The sequence below is a fragment of the Trichosurus vulpecula genome, chromosome 9, assembly GCF_011100635.1.
Source record: "Trichosurus vulpecula isolate mTriVul1 chromosome 9, mTriVul1.pri, whole genome shotgun sequence".
Classification (NCBI taxonomy): Eukaryota; Metazoa; Chordata; class Mammalia; order Diprotodontia; family Phalangeridae; genus Trichosurus; species Trichosurus vulpecula.
Genome location: NC_050581.1, coordinates 200293421 through 200314313, shown reverse-complemented (window position 1 = coordinate 200314313; position 20893 = coordinate 200293421).

Here is a 20893-nt window from a genome sequence, read left to right as displayed (position 1 = left end):
ATTGGGGTGGGGGTGGGGAAGATGAATACACATGCCACCTCTTTGGATAGTGCCAAAGGTTTTTTCCATCAGATTCACTATGGCCTTCGGAGCGCAATCAGGGACCAGGAAGAGAGGAGCACAGGTCCAACTTGCAAGAATGGGTTTAGAAGCCCCACCAATGGACTGGATGTCCCTGGGTACCATCTGCTGTTACTTGTTGCTGAGCCATCCCTCCAGGGGCTCAGAAAAGACTGAACGCTGGTGGGTAAAAACCATGACACTGAGTCTGAGATATCAGATCTCAACACAGCAAAAAGAGAATTGGAGCTCTCTTAGCTCATGTGGAATTCTGTAAACCCCAGGGTCTGGCTCCTTGGGGTGGCGGGTGGGGGTAGGGAATTATCTTGTTCCAACATAAAGGAAACAACACAGGGCATCACAGGCAGGGAGACAATAGGCAAGGTAGACTCTTGGAGCCTCCTTTTCCCTCACCTTCCCCAGATTTCACTAGTCATTAAGTTCTGTCTCTTCTGCCTCTCCTTTCTTCTCACAAAGATCCCTTTTTCTCCACTTACAAAGATAACACCCAAGTTCAGACCCTCTTCAACTCTTGCCAGAGATGTCATGAGAACCTCCTGATTGATCTCTCAGCCCCCATGACTCTTACCCTTCAATCAGCCTTCACACACATCTAACTAAAATGATCTTCTATGGCATTTGCCACCTCAGAACAACAACACCACCACACTTCTCTGGCTCCTTCTTGCTTTAAAGATAACACAGAAGCTCCTGGACCTAGTATTTAAGGCCATTCCCAACTTGATTCCAAGCTACTTTTCAAATTTGGGGTCATTTCCCTCCATGCATTCTCCCTTCCAGTCAAACTAGTCTGCCAGCTGTTTCTTCAAGGAGGGATTTTCTCTCTCATCTTGCTGCATTTCCATAGCTCATCCACCATGCTCAAGCTGCCCTCTTTCATTAGCTCAGCTGCTCTACATCCTTACCTTCTTTCAGGGTTCAGCTGTGTTGCTGCTTCTTCTCGGAAGCCTTCCCTGACTGCGAGGTGCTCCATGCTCTTTTCTTCCTAATACCTTATTTTTATTTACCTGTCTACACATTCCTCCCCTTCCCCATAGCATGTAAGCCCCTTGAGGGTATGGGTGCTTTACTATTTTCTTTGTACCTTCAGCACTGAGCTCGGTGCTTGGAAATAGTCTGTCTCTAGTTAATTTTTACTCTTGATTTAGTAGGGAGAATATAAAAGGCCTAACAAAACGAGCTGAAGATGTTAGTAATACATTAAAATTGCCAACAATGTTGTGAATTCACCTCCCCACCGAGGTCTCCTTTACCATCCGGGGTAAATGAAACGTGCTCAGTCCGACTTCCTTCGGACTTAGAAAGCATCGAGCTGATCTCTTAAAATTCACTCCAGGCCGCAATCTGGCAGCCGAGCCATGTTTGTCCAAAAGGTATTTTTTATATCAACAGTACCTCAGCAGGCTGATAGGTTATTTGCATTTTCATTTTTTAATCCAAATATACAAATCCAAATAGTGAGTGCAGTTAATTGGATTTTACTGCATCTGTTTATTTGGCCAGAAAGTTATCAGAATGGATAGAAGCAGATAAAATGGGTTCTGTTCCCACCACCTCCATGTTCCCAGTTGTGCATTTCACCCTCTGGGCAGCTCTTGGGATTCCCCTGAAAGTTTTAGCTCAGGAAGTCACTGGCTTTGCTCTTTTTATTGCTGAAATGTTATCAAAGCTTTCGAAGAAGGAACATTAAGCCTGGCACATGTTATTTGAAGCACCTTGGCAGCTAGAAGTGGTTCAAATGAAGGTTGTATCTACACACTCAAAAAACATCTGGTCCATTCAGGCTATGGGCTTGATGCAGTGACACAGACCTGTTTCTCTGCTTATTTAGTGCTGTATGAAAGAGGCATTGGCAACAATATGGCTCAGTGGTGACTGAGTTTTTTCAGGTGTGTCTGGGACATATAGACATAGTCTAAGAAATTGTTTAGATACAAGGGGTGGGAGTGAAGGAGTGAAATCCCCTCCAAGCCCTCCAGCATTCTTCCTTCTAGCCATCATCCATGCCCTGTCTACACTGGAACAGCTTGTCTGTTGGTCCTAGATTACCTTTCCTTAGAAAGTATGTTCCTTCCTTGAGAGAAAAGGAATTTTTGGACTTTATATCCCAGGGTTTAGCACAGTGCCTGGCACATAGTAGGCACTTAATAAGTGCTTGGTATTTGACCAACTTACCTTGAAGTAAAATTGGGGGATAGACACTTATTTGGACCTTTAAAGGTTACAAGGGTGTTTTCATTCCTTGTCTCATCAAAGCCTCAAAATAATCCTAGGAGGTAGCCACTCCAGGAATTTTATGACCCTTTAAAGAGTGACTTCCTTCTGTTCACACAGATAATTCTAGAAAAGCTATTGAGTTTTATTCAACTCATCTGTGCCACTTTCCAAAACCTCAACCTCATTGTTAGTATGAAAATCCTTGGGAGACTTTCTGACCTTGACAATTATTCTTTCCTCTCCACACCTAAATGCATTATCACCATCCTATTCTACTCCATTTTGCTTTCTTCTGATCTGAACTACCTCATCTGACTCTATTCTGTTGCATATGTGGTACATTCCATTCTTCCTTCTTTATTTCTGTTTCATTCCATTATATTCTTCTCTCCCCCTCCTTTCTTATTTGACTTTTTCTTTTCTAATATCAGGCACTCAGTTGCTTATGCTGCTTTACAACATTGGTTACCTTTTGCTATGTGTGCTGTCTTTCCAATTAAATTATGTCTCTTCCATGCCTCTTTCTAACATCCTCAATTCCTTATCTGATATTTCATATAATCAATGTTTATTGTTTGTTGTCTATCCTACCAGGGCAGAATAATTGATGCATTGAAAATAAAAAGCATAAAACAAATTATATGAACACTTGAAGATCTTCCTTGAAGGCCATTCTCTCTGTATGTCAACTATCTTTTTAATTGCATCTCATCTTTATTTTTCTAGATAAAGTGGGCAAAGATGATCATACCCTTGGTCTTGCCATTGCCCCAAAAAAAAGAATTTCCTCTATGATCATGAACTTTGAAATCCCTTTATTGGTTAACAGAATGTTGTTATCCACCTGACTTTGCTTTCAAATACACAAATCTGTTCTTTGTTCACATCAATTTCTTAGTTCTCTCTCATTGATGCACTATCCACAATCTCCTTTTTCTCCCGTCTTCACCCCTCGGTGATCTCCTTGAAGACAGGGACTGGCTTTCGTCTTTTTTTTTTTTGGTATCCCCAGAACTTAGTCCACTTCCTGGAACATAGTTGGTGCTTAATAAATGCTTATTGACTCACTGACCAAAGGACAGACCCTGTATCAAAATATAAACAGGAACAAAGAAGAACTTCAATAAAGCATGTTACCAACTCCCTTTCCCCACCTCCACCCTGAGACCAGAGGACAGACAGTCAGAATGAAAAAAAAATATCTAGACCAGCTCAGGAATGGGATGGAAGAACCCTGTTGTGTTTTGAGCTGCTTGGCAAAACATCTTGAAGTGCTTTTCAAACCTTTTGGACTTAGAGAAATTCAAAACACATTTTGCCAGGCACTTTTCCCCTTAATTTTTAAGCCCCTGTGTATTTCAAGGGAAATGCGATCCGTATGTTTCTGATTCATTTACACTTAACTCATCAGAATGCTGTTTTGGAAGAACTATTTGATGTCTCAGAAGCTGTATGAGCAATTGGGAGAAGTCTTTTTCCCCTTTTTCTCTGCAAATCATGGTTCTCCTCTTTGCCAGGACTCCATCAAAAGGAGGCAGGAGATCTGTGGCCAGTGGAGGACTCATCATGCTCAAGTGGTTTTCACCTTGACTATATCTCCCCCCTTACCATGAGTCTGCACTGTGTCAGGGAGGACCATTACCAGATACTCCATCATTAATCAACCAAGGAATACTTCTATATAAAAGGCAGTCCTCCTCAACATAAAGTATGTGTTTTCAGTTGAGTATAGAGAAGTGTCAACCACAGAAGAAGAAAAAACGAGTTCAAATGACATGAGTCAAGAGGTACTATGGAGATCAGGGAAGATGAAAGAGCAGCTTGGTGATAATGCAAAGTTGACAAATTCCTCATTATTGAGTCCAGAGGCTATGTGGCAGAATAGAAAGAATGGGAAATTTGGAGCCAGGGGATCTGGTCCCAGATCTTCTTCCAACAAGTCAACTAGTCATGTGACTTTGGGCAATTTGTTTTTGATAAAGGAACTCTCCCTCCCCCAGTTAAAGCCAGTTGAATCCAACAACGTTAAAAATGCATTCTGATGCTAAAGAGCTATAATGAACAATCTTGAGCAGAGAGAACTGATAAAACAAAGAAAGAAACCTCAGTCCTCTGGGTGGGAAGGTGAAAGGAGGAACAGTGTTTCTACAGGCAGAATGCCTCCCAGTGACTTGGGCAGCTCCATACCTCTGTAAGTCTTAGTTTCCCCATTTGTAAAATGAGAGGTTGGCTGACCCTTATGGCTCTAAAGCCATAATCTTATCATTTTAATAGAGAGGCAGAGACTACAGATGGGCAAGGCAAGAGGCATGATGTCCATCTGGATGGAAGCTTTTTTTTCTTTATTACAAAGAGATCAATAATAAAGATAATCATAGGATAAAACAAATGGAAACTGTATGTGTGTGTGTATATATATGTACATGTGTAGGCATATGTATATGTATTCACATACTATGTATTACTATGTAATATATATATACTATGTAAAACACTATAACTGCATAGACTATGTAATACATATATGTTTATAACATGATATGATATGACATAACATAATGTAATGCAACGTAACGTAACATGACACAATGTGATGCAACATGATGTGACAGAATGTGATGAACATGATGGAACATGATGTAATGTGACATAACATGATGTAACATGACATAGCATAACATGACATAATGTGACATAACATGACATAACATAACATAAATATATATTAAAGAAGACATACCTTTTCTACAAAATCTGAGCATAGCTTGCTTTTTTCTCTTAGAAGGGTCTATTAAGTTACAGGTTTTCTACATTGATGAGATGGAGAGCATGCAGAGATGATGAAGGGCCTGTGAGGATGTGAAGTCCTAGCTGAAGAGGCTAGGACTGTGTGTGTAGCCTGGAGAAAGCAAGACTCTCCAACCAGATATAGCCTCATTATTGATCTATGAGTTGACTATATTGGTTTATTCAAAAACATCCCTTCTAGCTCAAAATTTCTATGAATCCATTAAGAGAAAACCTTGTAAATATTATATTTGATTTCAATGATGTCAAGTTTTAAGAATTAAGAAATGGAATGAAATTGTCATAGTTATTATTGATTTGGAAGAATTCCTCGGCAAATAGAAAAAGTATCATTATTAAGATACAGAATACTTGATTTTTTAAATGGGGAAAATGAGAGCAGTGCAAGAGTTTGAAGATGCAACGATACTCAGATATACACTGCATCCTTAGAGAAAATCTTCAGAAGGAAGAACTACAGACATAAGATAAAAATAATTATATGAAAATATGGTATGGAGCAAATGTTTAGTGTGTGTGTGTGTGTGTGTGTGTGCGTGTGTGTGTGCATGTGTGTGCGTGTGTGTGTGAGTGTGTGTGTGCGTGTGTGTGCGTGTGTGAGTGTGTGTGTGTGTGTAACTGTTAGTTTAGAGAAGATTTATTTTCAGTTTTACTTTTCTTAATCAACTTTTACTGTTCCCTTTTTAAGAAAAGAAATATCTATATTCTATTACAGTATAGTACAGTACAGTATCATATCGTATAGTATTGGATCGTATCATATGATATTTATATAGCTCACATTATATTATTTATATTATATTGTAAACATGTCTGTATTACTATGTAATATATATATATTACATAGTAATACAGAGTATGTGAATACATATACATATGCCTACATATGTACACTCATATATACACACATATATAGTTTCCATTTGTGGGACTGGCCCCAGCCCTGGGGGTCGTGAAGGTGGTGCTGTGTGGTAGCTGCTTCCAGAGCTCCAGCTGTGGTCGCTTCCAGCCCCAGACTCACGCGGTGGGAGAAATCAAGTGGTGGATCAGAGTGGAAGTGCAGTAAGTTGTTTGCTGGTGCAGAGGCAGAGTTATCTTGTTTTGCCCCATTTGGATCTGGGTCACACTTCTGGCTGGTGGTTCTTGGGGAAGGAGGAGCTCTGGTGTGGCAGAGCTTGCTGTGTAGAAATAGCTCTGAAAACTGCAAGTCAACACCCCTGAAGCTTGGGACAAAGCACTCATCATTCTGAAGACAGTCATACCCTGACAAAAACCTCAAGGGTCAAGTAGTTGACTGGGAACATGAGGAAGCACCAAAAGACTCAGACTATTGCATCTGTTTTTGGTGACAAAGAAGATCAAAGCATACAGCCAGAAGAAGTCAAAAAAGTCAAAAGCCTCCAAGAAAAATATGAATTGGTCTCAGGCCATGGAAGAGCTCAAAAAGGATTCAGACAGGCAAGTAAGAGAAGTAAAGGAAAAATCAGGAAGAGAAATGAGAGTGGTGCAAGAAAATCATGAAAAACAAGTCAACAATTTGCTAAAGGAGACACAAAAAATACTGAAGAAAATAACACCTTAAGAATAGACTAGCCCAAATAACAAAAGAGCTCCAAAAAGCCAATGAGAAGAATGCCTTAAAAGGCAGAATTAGCCAAATGGAAAAGGAGATCCAAAAGACCACTGAAGAAACTACTACCTTAAAAATTAGAATGGAGAAAGTGAAAGCTAGCTACTTTATGAAAAATCAAGAAATTATAAAACAGAACCAAAAGAATGAACAAATGGAAGACAATGTGAAATATCTCATTGGAAAAACCACTAACCTGGAGAATAGATCCAGGATAGATAGTTTAAAAATGATTGGCCTACCTGAAAGGATCAAACAAAAGAGCCTAGACATCATCTTTCAAGAAATTATCAAAGAAAACTACCCTAATACTCTAGAACCAGAGGGTAAAAGAGAAATTGAAAGAATGCACCAATTGCCTCTTGAAAAAGATCCCAAAAAGAAAACTCCTAGGAATATTGTCGCCAAAGTCCAGAGTTCCCAGGTCAAGGAGAAAATATTCCAAGCAGCCAGAAAGAAACAATTTGAGTATTATGGAAACACAATCAGGATAACGCAAGATATAGCAGCTTCTACAATAAGGAATCAAAAGGCTTGGAATATGATATTCAGGAGGTCAAAGGAGCTAGAATTAAAACAAAGAATCACCTACCCAGCAAAACTGAGTATAATACTCCAGGACAAAATATGGATTTTCAATAAAATAGAGGACTTTCAAGCATTTTTGTAAAAGAAAAGACCAGAGCTGAATAGAAAATTTGACTTTCAAATACAAGATTCAAGAGAAGCATGAAAAGGTAAACAGGAAAGAGAAATCATAAGGGACTTACTAAAGTTCAACTGTTTTGATTACATTCCTATATGTAAAGACAATATTTGTAACTCATGAAACCTTTCTAAATATTAGGGTAATTGAAAGGAATATATATATGTATATATATAGACAAAGGGCACAGGGTGAGTTGAATATGAAGGGGTGATATCTAAAAATAAATAAATACATGCAATTAAGGAGTGACAGAGAAATATATTGGGAGAAGGAGAAAGGGAGAGATAGAATGGGGTAAATTATCTCACATAAAAGTGGCAAGAAAAAGCAATTCTATTGGAAGGGAAGTGGGAGCAGGTGAAAGGGAATGAATGAATCTTGCTGTCATCAGAATTGACTTGAGGAGGGAATAACATACACATCAATTGGGTATCTTACCCCACAAGAAAGTAGGGGGGAAGGGGATAAGAGAGAGAGGGTGATAGAAGGGAGGGGGGGAGAGAGAGAGAGATAGAGAGAGAGAGAGGGAGAGAGAGAGAGAGAGAGAGAGAGAGAGAGAGAGAGAGAGAGAGAGAGAGAGTAGATCTAGGGACACAGGCTGGGAAATAGAAGACTCAGGGGAATGTGATAACTGTGTTAAAGTAGTTGACAGATAACTCTCTAAAATAGGCTTTAGGCTCAGTTTGTTTTCTTTCAGGGCACAGAACTAGGAGAATTGGGTAGAAACTACAAAGAAAATCATGTTTAGGCAAAAAGTAAGGTAACAGTTTCTTAATAACGAAAGCCCCACTCAAGTGGAGTTAACTGTCTAGGGAGAGAGCAGGCCACTAATTTGTCCAATTGGAGGACTCAGCTAATTGATATTTTTAGTCCATTCATCTTGGAGTTTTGTCTGTTTCTTTTATTTTGATTCTGTGAACCTCCATGTGTGGTATTGTCATTAGAGTTATCTCTGGGCATTACATCATACTTACCATGTCTTCCCTCCCACAGTCTACAGTTCAAGAACAGTTCAGCCAACCAGGGTTTGAGTACTGAGAGACACATCAATTAAACTGGCACTTTAGTCAAATCACTTTGGTCAATCATTGAAGGCTGGACTAGAGGAAGAAAAGGCTGAAGGATGGAAGACCACTTAAAAGAGTCTTAAAATAGTTCAAGTGAGAGGTCTGCAGGATCCAACAGGATGGCAGTCATATGTGTTGAGATAAGGGGATGGATCATAAGAGCTTGTGGATATAGAAATGGCAAGGTCTAGTAACTGCTTGGATCTGTAGGGTGAGAGGGAGAAAAGAGCCAAGGAAACCCTGAGATTGTGAGCCCGGCAGAGAATGCATACCAAAACAAGTATATGCAAAAGAAATACAGAGTAAATAAACAGTTCAGTGAGTCAAACTCTAGGCAATAGGGAACAATTGTGCATGTGTGTGTGTATGTGTGTGTGTGTGTGTGTGTGTGTGTGTGTGTGTGTGTGTGTGTGAATGTGCAATATCTGGGGCTGTTGAATTGATGACTGTAAGGGTGGGGTCAAACCCATCCTATCAGCCTTGATAAATAACTTAGTGGAGAATAGGTTTCAATCAATTATTTTGTTCTTGTTTATTTTTCAGTTGTGTCCAATTCTTCATGATCTCATTTGCGGTTTTCTTGGCACAGATGCTAGAGTTGTTTGCCATTTCCTTCTCCAACCCAATTTCGAGATGAGGAACTGAGGCAAACAGGGTTAACAGCTAGTAAGTGCCTGAGGTCAGATTGGAACTCATGAAGATAAGTCTTCCTGATGCCAAGCCCAGTGCTCTATCCACTGTGCCATTTAGCTGCCCTATTAATCATAGACTTTAGAATAGACTGACTTTTCACAAGAATAATGTTCAGATAGTTCCTCACACAGAACTGGATTCCTTGAAGAAGTTAGAACACACCTCTGAGGAAAAATTGCCTTTTGAAGGGGAGGGGAGAAAAAGCCTGGCTTAGTCCTTAGCAAGTCTTCCCCTCCACTAAGTACGCCTACTTCGTTTGGCCACAGGAGAATAATGTGAGCTTCTAAGGGTCTGGAGGGTGGTAGACTTTCCATCAGGGTCCTAGTGATATTCCTGGGAGCCAAGAACACACTAGACATGAATTAACCATGTTGCAGTGCATTTCTTAAGCACTCTCCCCACCCTAAAGCCCACCCCCTTGCATGGGAGAAAAAGACTTCCATCAACCAGAAGCCGTGAGATAACTCTTTATCACATTTGCTCTATAAGCTTGAGCCCACCTTCCCCTGGACTCCAGATACTTGGAGAGTGTGTCAATGCACATATATCTATTTATCTATCATCTAGCTACCTATCATCAATCTATGTTTAGATAGAGATATATAGATTTAAATAGATTTCGTTATATTTAATTTTTTTTTCTGTAGTATCAGTTTAGTGTGTATCACATCACAACACCATGTTATATTATCTCATCTCATATCATATGAGACATATATCATTATGCTACCTGATGGTGTTTGCTACTGTTAGGAGTATATCCAGAAATGATTCCAACTCCCTTAAAAAAGTTAAGTCCTTTTGATTCTCTTGTTTGCAGATGACAATGTGCTAATTAAATCAATTTCTCGAACTTTGCAGAACCTCCCAATGACTCTCATTGTCATACCAAAAAAACATTGTATGTATGTAACCATCCATACAGGAAAAGCCAAGTGGATAATAAAGGCCTATTTTTAAGACTAGTCAATGCACATGGGTAGATAGCTCAGAGAACTGAACCCTTGGTTATCTCTATTTTAGATGGTCATAGAAGAGAAAAACCAAACTGTACCTAGAACTAAGCAGAAAGAGCAAAATGGGCTGGACTATCTTTGGGAAACGACACAATGTATTCAACAAGCCCAGCCTCTTCCTGGAACCAAGGGCCATCTTTTTAAAGTCAATATACTTATAGTTGTGCTGCTGCATGGTTGAGTGACTGAAATATTACAGTTTCTGAAGAATCAAGTTTGCAGGCCACCCAAAGGCCAATGGGGAGGCAACATCTCTGAGCTTTAGCTTCTTTATCTGTAAAATGAAGGGTTTGCATTAGATGGATCTTAATATTTCTTGAAGCTCTAAACCTGTGGTCCAAAGCTCTTTACTTTTGTTTGGGGCAGGAGTTAATGATACCCACATGTTATTCAATGAAAAATCAACAGACATTGTCTCTCATTGAAAGTAGGACAATTCTTCCCATCTGGCGAGGCTTTTTCTTCTTTCCCCCTCACAGTAACAAGTGGGAGCAGGCAAGGTGGGAGAGCTGGGATGGCTCGCCTTGCCAAAGTGGGCTTCAGGCCAAATGTGTTTCAGAACAATTATTCTATACGAATGAGGTACCCAGTGCCAGAGGAAGAGACTAATTCAAATTGAGGAAATGCATTCAATATAAATGGTTAATTTGTCCTGTATTTTATACCTAGGCTCGAAGTGGTGGCTATGGAAATAAGAGAAGACATAGTTCATCAAGTGCCAGATGTTGTCTTAGTCCTACTAGGACAAAGGCCCTGCTATGGAGAATTAGAAATAGTATAGGATATAGGCCCTGCCCTCCAGGGTCTTCTTCCATGGCCCCAGTGCCTGGTACATGGCTCTCAACACAGTCAGTGCTTTAAAAAGTGTATGTCATCATTGGTGAGAAGGTAACAGCAACTAGCTATAAAAAGGAAGAGAGAGGGTGCTATTTGTACAGCAGGGAAGGAGGGGCCAGGGACTCTTAACCAAACAAGGGACATAGGTGATTCGACATAAATAGGGCAAAATGGAAAATCTGTGTACATCAAATTAAGTAACTTTGCAGGAGAAAAAAATCGTTTCTGCTGGAATAAGAAAGGAAACTTTTGAGGTGGGGAGAAAGAAAAAGTAATCTTCCCGTGGAAATCTCAGATAAAATTCTGACAACCAAGATTTACAGAAAACTGACATATCAGTAAAAATGAAGAGCTACTTCCTCATGGATTATTGGTTTAAAATATAAAAACTTTTCAAAGGCATAATTTCAAACTACTAGTACTAATTTAAAAAGATCCAATTCAATTATTAGAGAAAGGCAAATTAAAACAAGCATGAGATTTTTATTTAAAAGGGACAAAGAGAGAACCTTCAGTGCTAGAGGAATCACTGGGAGATAGGCACACTAATTCCCTGCTGGCTCTTCTGTGGAGTAGCCCAATAATTCTGGGAAAAGGGCTGGAATGATGTGAGAAAAATAACTGTTCTACAAATTCCCTTTGACCCAGTAATCCCATTACTGAGCACATACCCTAAGGAAGTCAAATGGAGAAAGGAAGGAAGGAAGGAAGGAAGGAAGGATGGATGGGAGGGAAGTAAAGAAATAGATAGAGAGAAAGGCCTCAAGGATACCAAAATATTCACAGCAGAGTAAAAAGAACTCTAGAAACAAAGAAGGCACCCATCGATTGAAGAATAACTGAACACAGTATCACATGAATTGGTACAACCAGAAGCCTTCATAGAGGAGGTGGGCTTCTCCCTTGAAAAAAGTTGTTCATGATATATGTGTGTATATGTATATATGCCATAGATCTATTTATAGCATATTGACATATGTATGCATTATTTGTAAGTGTATATATATGTATTCATGTGTGTACGTATGCATGTATGTATATAGCCATCACATTAAATTGCAGAGGAAGAGGTGAAAGTAGACTTGTGAAAAATAGTTGTCTCTCAGGTCATATAAAATGATGACATTTATCAGAATGTATGTGAAAAGCCAGCTAGAAAACAGGGACTCATATAGCAGCTACTAGGTAATAAACGGATGTAATTGCTAACGGTTCTTCATGATTCAAGGTTTGGTTTTCTGCCAAGTCCAGAACATGCAAAGACAAACCAACCAGTCCAATAGGGAGCATTCATTGAGTACTTACTGTATGCCAGGCCCCAGGGTTGCTGAGAAAAAAACACAGTGGCTCCTGACCTCAAGGATCTCGCGTTGGAACTTCGCATGCTGCTGTGTCTGAGACTTCCCATGGAGATTGTCTCCAAATATTGTGTATCTGTGTACAAACCACCTCATGTATTTCCTCTCAGGTGATCCCCAGGGTCACCAGGGCTTTGCACATCATTCAGTGCATTGAGGGGCAATGTGGCCTTGGGAGCAGAGAGCTGGCCTCCAGGCCAGGAAGCCCTGGGTTCAGGTCTTAGCCCTGCTTCTGATCCAATGGGGCTCTATGACCTTAGGCAAGTTCCTCAAGCCCCTCAGTACTCCAGGAGATTATGATTGTTTGCCTTAGCTGTACACAGGGTGCCAATCTGCACTGGCTAATCATCCTCTGGGAGTTCCCATACCAGTGAAAGCACGGGACCAGTGCCTATTCCTAAAGCGCAAGGCAAATGGCACCACCCCTACAGGACAAGTCATCATTAACAGGACCCGCACCAACCATAAATAATTAATTAGGTAGGGAGAAAAAACTTGAAGTAATGAAAAAAGCCTCGGTGGTGGGGTCAAGACCCTTGTTCTGACACTGAGCAGCTATAAGACTCACCTCTCTGCACAGCTAACACTCTCCAAGATGGAACCATCACTCCACATATTCCTTACCTTGCAGGACAAGTGTTTGAGAAAGAGAAACTGCTGGTATAGGAGAGAATGAGAAGAGGTAGCAGGGGGCTTTGGGGGCCACTCACATGGTTCTATGAGTCAAAGAATTCTGACTTCAAGGATCGAGCTTGACTGAAGGGGAGAACAGCAACAATGAGGGAGATGCATTGTATTTCTCTCTGGGCCTCGGCTCACATCCCCATGCCAAAGGGATTCCCCCCAAAGCCCAAGGCACCCTGACTTCTCAGTAAGCATCAGTGGCTCCCTATTACTCCCAGGGTGAAATGTGAAGTTCTCTGTCTGCCCTTCCCCACCTTGCCCCTTCCTACATTTCCATTCTCCTTATGCTGTATTCCTGACCTCGAGTTCTGTAGTCAGTCATACAGGCCTACTCAGAGAACGCACTCCAACTCTTGTCTCAATACCTTCGCACTGGCTGCCTGTATCCCAAGGGCCTACTAAATGCAGATTGAATGGACCGAAGAAGGGAGGAACAAGTGATGATGATGATGATGATAATGTAATATCTGTATCAAGGACCTCGTGGGAGCAGCAGATTGTAACCAATCTGTTAGAGTCCTCCTGAGTGGCCTGAGGTTAGAGAAGATGAGGATCAGCCAATGGTGCCCCAGCCAGTAAGGGTCCCCTCCCACCATGGGTAGGGATAGTGTTTTACAGCTCCCTGGGTCACTCTGGTGTCTTCTCTCCACAGTCCATAGAAACATCCAACACAGCTGAGAAAAGGGACTCCCAGGTTTGTTTTCTCCCAACATCCATTATGAACTTTCTTAAACTGAGCAGCCAGTTTTGGACTACATGTGCTTACTCTTTTAGCTGAGGCTCTCGAACATCTCTGGCACTGATTTCAGTTACTAACCCTGAGACTCTCACCATGCAGGCATGCCCCAGGATCTGGTAAGTGAAGCTCTCAGGGCAGAATAAGGAACTTGGGCCTAAGTATGCAGGCAGGGCTACTCCGCATTACTCATCCCGACAATGGGAACTCCAGGCACTCAGTACAACTGGCATCCTTTGTCATGACAAGTGAACAAGCATGCTAACAGCTGGTCAGTTTTTAGATGCTTATGAATCAGTATAGAATGGTTCTTCTATCGTGATTGATAAAAAGGGCTTTGGCAGGTTTCCAGCCTGTGCTAAGCCTACAATAGACCAGCCCCAAATTGTCCTGGGAAATACTCAGGTGCAGATAATGTGGCCAAGACTTTCATGGTTAGCTCTCATTCAAAGAAGCAAAGAGAGCCAAGACTCAAGAAAAACTGGCCTCAAGCCTCCACCTCTGATACATGCTGGCCATGTGACCATTCAGTGACTGCAAGCAACTCCCTGATGCTAAAAATTGCAAAGTAGGCATTGATTTGCATTGGCAAAGGGATTGTCCACAGAGGGAGTTCAGAGCTCCAAGGGGCCTTGTTCTATAGCCCATTTATTTTCAGATGAGAAACTGAGGCCCAGAAAAGTCAGGATTTGAAGCTGGGGCTCCAAATTCAGGGTTCATTTCACTGTATTGGACTGCTTTTCTTGTTCTTCCTGTTACTTGAATCATAAGTCATGATCTGAATATGTAAATCATACACATAGAGAGGATGTGAACACCAAAGATTAAAACTAAAATGCCTGTAACCTCCCTTGGATCTGGAAGGAAGATTTTGGAACTGGGAATTTGGGGCCTGCAGAAGAGACTCCATACAAGGCACAGGAGGGTTGCCTTTGGGTCTTCCCAACAGCTGACACCCAGGAGAGAGATTCGGCTGTGTTGTACCTGGCCCCAGAGAGCTGAGTTGGGAGTCTAAGCTAAGGGCCTCTGAATTATGACCTCATTGGATCGTCACAACCATGCTCGGAGATGGGGGCCACTGTTATCCTCATTTTAGAGCTGAGGAAACTGAGGCAAACAAGCTAAGGCATCTGCCCAGGGACACACAGCTAAGTGTCTGAGGCCCGATTTGAACTCAGGTCTTTCTGACTCCATCCCCAGGGCTCTGTCCACTGTGCTGCCAAATAACTAAGTGCTTCACTTACAGCAAACCAGGCAATGAGACAGTAAGTGAAAGTTTTACTAGACCCATTTTACAGACAAAAGACTTCAGGGCCATACCATAAGAGGTCCAATTGAAGGGATTCCTTATGCTCATCTTGGGGAAGAAATGGTTCAGAGGGTCAATCTGGCTCCAATTTATAATCTCCCACATTTCCAATGACTCCCTCTCATGTACTCTACTTTCTGTGTTCCCCAGAGAAGACATTCTGTCTCCCACCTCTGGGCCTTTGAAGAGGATTCCCCCCTCGCATCTGTCAGTCAACAAATGTTTATTAGATGCTTACTATGCGCCAGACTCTGAATTGGTCTCTAGGGAGACCATAAATGAAACACACTTCTCCCAGCTTCAAAACAACATCTATTCTTCCTCACCTCTTATTCTGGGAATCCCCAGCCCCCTAAGACTCAGCTCCTACTTTTCCTCATCCCTCTAATTGATATAGTATTCTCTTATCACCTCCCACCAAAATATATCACGTTTTTTGCCTTAGCTTATCCATGGGCTTATACTCCTCCAATAATCACATGGAGTCCCTTGTGTGGAAAGAACATCTTCAGTGGTATATATGTACCTCCAAAGCCTCATGCCAACATAGAGTAGGGACATAAAACACTAGAAGCACTAGGATTGAAGAATACCTCAAAGAACCAAGCTTGTCAATACAGGGTACTTTATAAATGCATCTGGCAAACAAAATAAAGAGGAGCATGATCTCTTTTTATTTCAAAGCAAAATCATAATTTCGAGAGGGTCCTTGAGCCACCTGGTCCTATTAGGGTTGGTAAATGCTTATGAAAGGTGTAAAGGAAATGGTGGATTCCAAGAGGCAATATTAGAGGGTCTATTAGTAACATGGGTTGTTCTGTATTCTGCACCCCTTTCCTGCCTCACCATCATCATCCCAGTCACATGACGAGGAGACCTCAGTGGACTGAGCCAGTTTCAGATTGTCAGCACCTAGTCTTTGGGGAATCTCTATTCATCCAGTCTGGGCCCATGCCCAGGCCTTTTCCAATGGCTCCCATGGCCTTGAGTAATGCAGGATCACTCCCATACCACAATGAGACATTTCATGAAGAACCACCTACATCCATATATACATGAATATGCATGCATATGCAAATGTGCTGAATATTCTAATCCACAAATAGGCCATTCAAGAATGAGCTAATCTCCCATAAAGTAAATGGTCATACAAATTGGATCTAATGACTACCATGATGGAGGTAACTGGCTGGCCCTGTCCTGGAGTCGGGAGTTCGGGTTCCTCCTCAGATACTTCCTAGTTGTATGATTCTGGATGAATCACTCCACCTCTTTCTGGGCCTCAGTTTTCCAATCTGTAAAATGACTCAATTATCTCTAAGGTTCCTCCAAGCTCTCAATCTGTAACCTTATTAATATGTACTGGAGATTTAAGGGTATGCAAGAAGTCACTTGATTCACCTCACCCATGTATTTGTGGTGTTAAATGGACTGATGATGCCAATCTTAAAGTCATTTTCTCAGTATTACAAAAAGTGGATGGGGTCCTAGGAATTGAGCAGAGGCCACAATGCAAAGGGCTTTGGGAACAGCTATGATTTGCCCCCTCCCCAGGCACACAGAAGAAAATGTTAATTCCATGTAATGCAGATGGCCAATGAAATTTGTGAGCAAGAGCCTGAGTCAGAGCTGGAGCTTTTTGGAAGCCAAAATGACAGATGTGACTGCTTTTGGCCGAAGACCTAGATTAAGCCCATTGGTGTGTCATGGGTAGATGAGCATGGGAGTATCACGATACAAAGAAAGGCAGCCAGGGAGATGAACCCTGATAATGGTGACTCAGTTCGACAAGGTACCTGCTGAGTGCCGTAGCTGCCCCTCTTGCTAGTTGTCAGAGCTGAGCCTGGGTAGCCTGCTGTGTGGTGGCCTTCCATACCCTCATTCCTTGCCTGAACAGACAGGAAGCCACTAGCCCTAGAGATATCTGGAAAATGACTAGAATCCCTGGTGCTATCCCTAGGGAAACATGACCCAAGAAGTCATCTTAGGAGCAAGCGAAAGTGGCCTTGTGGAAGACTACATTCCATACAGCTCATCAACTCTGTTACTGAAAAGCTGGGAAACACAAGGCATGCGCATCTACATTAGCAGGTGTTTGTACAGTGCTGAGGAACATTGGCATAAAACTGTGGACCTTAAAGGAAACTTGATAAGGTCCCTCTGGCCAGCTCTTGAGCCAACTGACTGGGAGAAGGCCAGCTCTCTCAAGCAGCATCTCCACAGAAATCCTACATGTCTACCCCACCAAAGGCGTCAAGGACTTCTTCCTCCTCAGAAAGGGGACCCCAGCTGGTGCCTCCCCTCCAGCTACTCTGTCTATATCTTCTATGTATCTAATTGCTTAGATATTGTCTCTCCCATTAGACTGAGCTCCTTGAGGATAAAGAAAGCATTTCTGCTGTTTTTCACCTCTCATGCTTAGTGCAGTGCCTGCCACAGAGGATGCACTTAAAAAATGGCATTGATTCGACTTGAAAGGGGCCTTGCTGTACTCTCAAGAGGCATAGTCAGGTTCAAGTCCCAGCACAGGAGACAGACATGAAGCCTCAGCATCAATCCTGTCTCAGGCACGAGATGCAAAACTCTAGGGAAATGATGCTTCCTTTTTCAGCCACGACGTCCTCCTATACAAACTGCAATGAGCTCATAGACTTGTTGGGAGGATGATCAAATCAGATAATATGTGTAGCAGGCATTGCTAAGTCTAAAAGGCTCTGTCAGTATGAGCTATTACTGTTATTACCGTATGGTGACCTTGGGTAAATACTTCACCATTCCTGGGCCTCATCTTCTAAATTAGGACAATGAGTGGGTGGATTAGGTGAGCCCCAGAGCTAAGGGCTGCATCAAGCCTTGCTTAGCCAAGTCTGAGCATCCTCACTAGGCTTAGATGCCCTCCCTCTTCATCTCCACCTCCTCCTTTCTCTGGCTTTCTTCAAGTTCCATCTTCCCAAGAAGCCTTTCCCAGTCCTCAATCTTAGTGCCTTCCCTCTCAGATTATCGTATCTATATTTGGGTTTAGAAAGACCAAAGGCATCCGCTGTATCTGAGACAATCACCAATTGTCCTGGTTTTTGTCCTACCATGGGACTTCAATGACTGAAAGAGAAAGTGAGGCTAAAATCTTTGTGCGACTCTGCCACACTTAACGAAATTCATGTGCAAGTCAAGACCTCTCTCCTGATGTCATTGGTCTTTGAAAATGAAGGATGAACAGCAAAAACAAGCCCTGAAGATACTTTTCGTGTAACCCTTTTTGTTCCCAAATATAGGGCAGATGGCCAAGACTTGCCAAAATAGATTCTTTGGTTTGTGTTGTGGTTTATCCAATGCCTTCTGGGCCATAGGTGGGGAAGAGAAGCTCTTTTAACCATTCCTTTTTAAATTTCCATCACTGTCCTCTGTAGGAGAAGCCTTGGATTTCCTGGGTGCCAAGAGGCCAAACTGCTGCCCTCCTGCTTCCTGTAGAGGTGCTAATTTGGTCAGTTTCATTATGGGTGCCTTCCTGACCTGGCAGGGTACAAAGGGCACTAGAGGAAGTTTCTTTTGTTGAATCAGCTTGCTCTGGCATCCTTCTCCTGGGCTACCTTGCCACCCCCTAGCTCCCACAGGGGTTCAGCACAGACTTTCTGGCCAACAGGCTGCCCTCTCTCCCAATGTGACTGTTCCCAAGGCTAGAGTGTCCTCTCTAGGTTGTCACCATGACTCCCCTTTCTCCCCCATCCCTACTACAATTATTCTGCACCAGTTGTAAGAATTTCTACTAATGGCTCTGAGTAGAGGGTGTTGGAAGGAGGGGTAGCAGGCAGAAATGAGGAGCTCTCTGGCTGGGGGCCCTCCATGCCCACACATAGGCACTCAGCTCTCTTCTTACTTATCAGTGCCACTTGGAAAGAAAAGATAAAGACAAAAGGGCCTGCTGTCCTCTGATAGAAATGCAAGGGCATTGGGGTCGAAGGGAATTACACATGGACCTCAGGTCATTGCCTGGGGGTAGAGCAGAATGGAGAGTGATAAGAAGAAACTCAGAACAATTCAGGCTCCCCAAAGACTGGAAATATCATCAGAGACCTCAGTATACCCAAATCACAAAGAATTCTGCCTTTACCAGGGCTTCTTAGCCACTTTCTTGTCCAAGACCCCCTAATGGAAGCCTCTAGACACCTTTGGCAGATTAGTGAAGCCTGTGATTCCCTTCTCAAAATCATGTTTTTAAATGCATAAAACAAAATACGTAAGAATATGAAGGAAACCAATCAGATGAAAATAGTATGTCAAAGTATTCAAAATAGAAGTTCATAGACCCCAGGCTAAGAAATCCTGAACCCTAGATAGCTACTCAGAAAAGGATGGGGCTGGAGTAGATTTGGAATAGGAGATAGTGAATATGTTGAAAAGATCCAAGATTCCAACTTGCTTATTCTGATAACACCAATCAATCAATCATCATTTACTAAAGGTGCATCAACCAATATTGTTAAAGCATGTACCATGCACCAGGCATTGTGCTAAGTGCTCAAAGCAGCATTCACCTTCATTGAAAGGAAGGTGAGCTCCAAGATGGCTAGAACTTACCCAGCTACAATCGTGGCATTCTTCCTTTCCCTACAAAATTTGAAAGGAAACAATGCACAATGACTTTAGCATGGACAACCAATTATCACTTGCCAATGCAGTCTAATGGTGAAAGGATTTGCTTCCCAACCTGGAGACCTGAGTCTCTCTCAACACTAGTGCTTCACCAGTATGGCACTGAGCAAATCACTTCCCCTCTGGGTCTCAGGTGCATCTTTCATACAATGAAGGAGTTGGATGAAATGGCCCCTATGGTCCTGTTTAAGCTCTAAAGCTACAGTATAATGACTCCAATCTTCCCAGTGGTTACAGCTACAGATTAGTCCAAGTTCTTCCCTCTCACACAAGCAGAAGTCAAATTCTCCTTCCATGACAGATCAAACCCCCTCCCCTTCATCTTTATTTGCCCAGGTTCAGCCTCCTCAGTTCTTCTAGCTGGCCAACAAATGTCCTCTCACTACCCACTCCGCCCCCCCCCCCCGCCTCCTCTGAATGGACTCTATTAAAATCCTTCCTAAAATCTGGTGCCCAGAATGAAACAACACAGCCCAGATGTAGTGTGAGATTTACTGAATTTGAGAGTTGGAAGGGGCTTCAATGATCTGTATTCCAATAATTATCACTATAATATAACTGAAGAGTGGTCATCCAGTCTCTGCTTGAAGACTCCAAAGAGGGAGAATCTGCCACCTCCAGAGGCAACCCATTGCCCTATGAAGCATCTTATGAAATGGATGTATGCTAGTGGATAATCCAAGATGGTAGGTGAGAGGGATTTTGAAAATAGTCTTGTGTCCTGTCCACTAGCCCCTAGTAAGGGAACATCCAAAATAGACAGCTCATATCCAAAGGCTGCCCTGAACTCCAGTGCCTGACACATAACAGGAACTTAATAAATGCTTGATGACTTAATGGTTGATTATTTCCTATGTAGCCTGTCCATAGATTATTTGTACATAGTTGTTTGCATGCTGTTTCTCCCATTAGACTGAGGTCCTTGAGAGCATGGACTATCTTGTGCCTTTCACTGTATCCTCAGCATGGAGCACAGTTCCCAGCACACAGTAGTTGCTTAATAAATATTTATTGGTTGATGACTACTATAATATTTGCCCCTTCCCCAGTTATACCCACTTTGACTGCTTGTAAAGTAGATTTTAAGTCAGCTTAGGC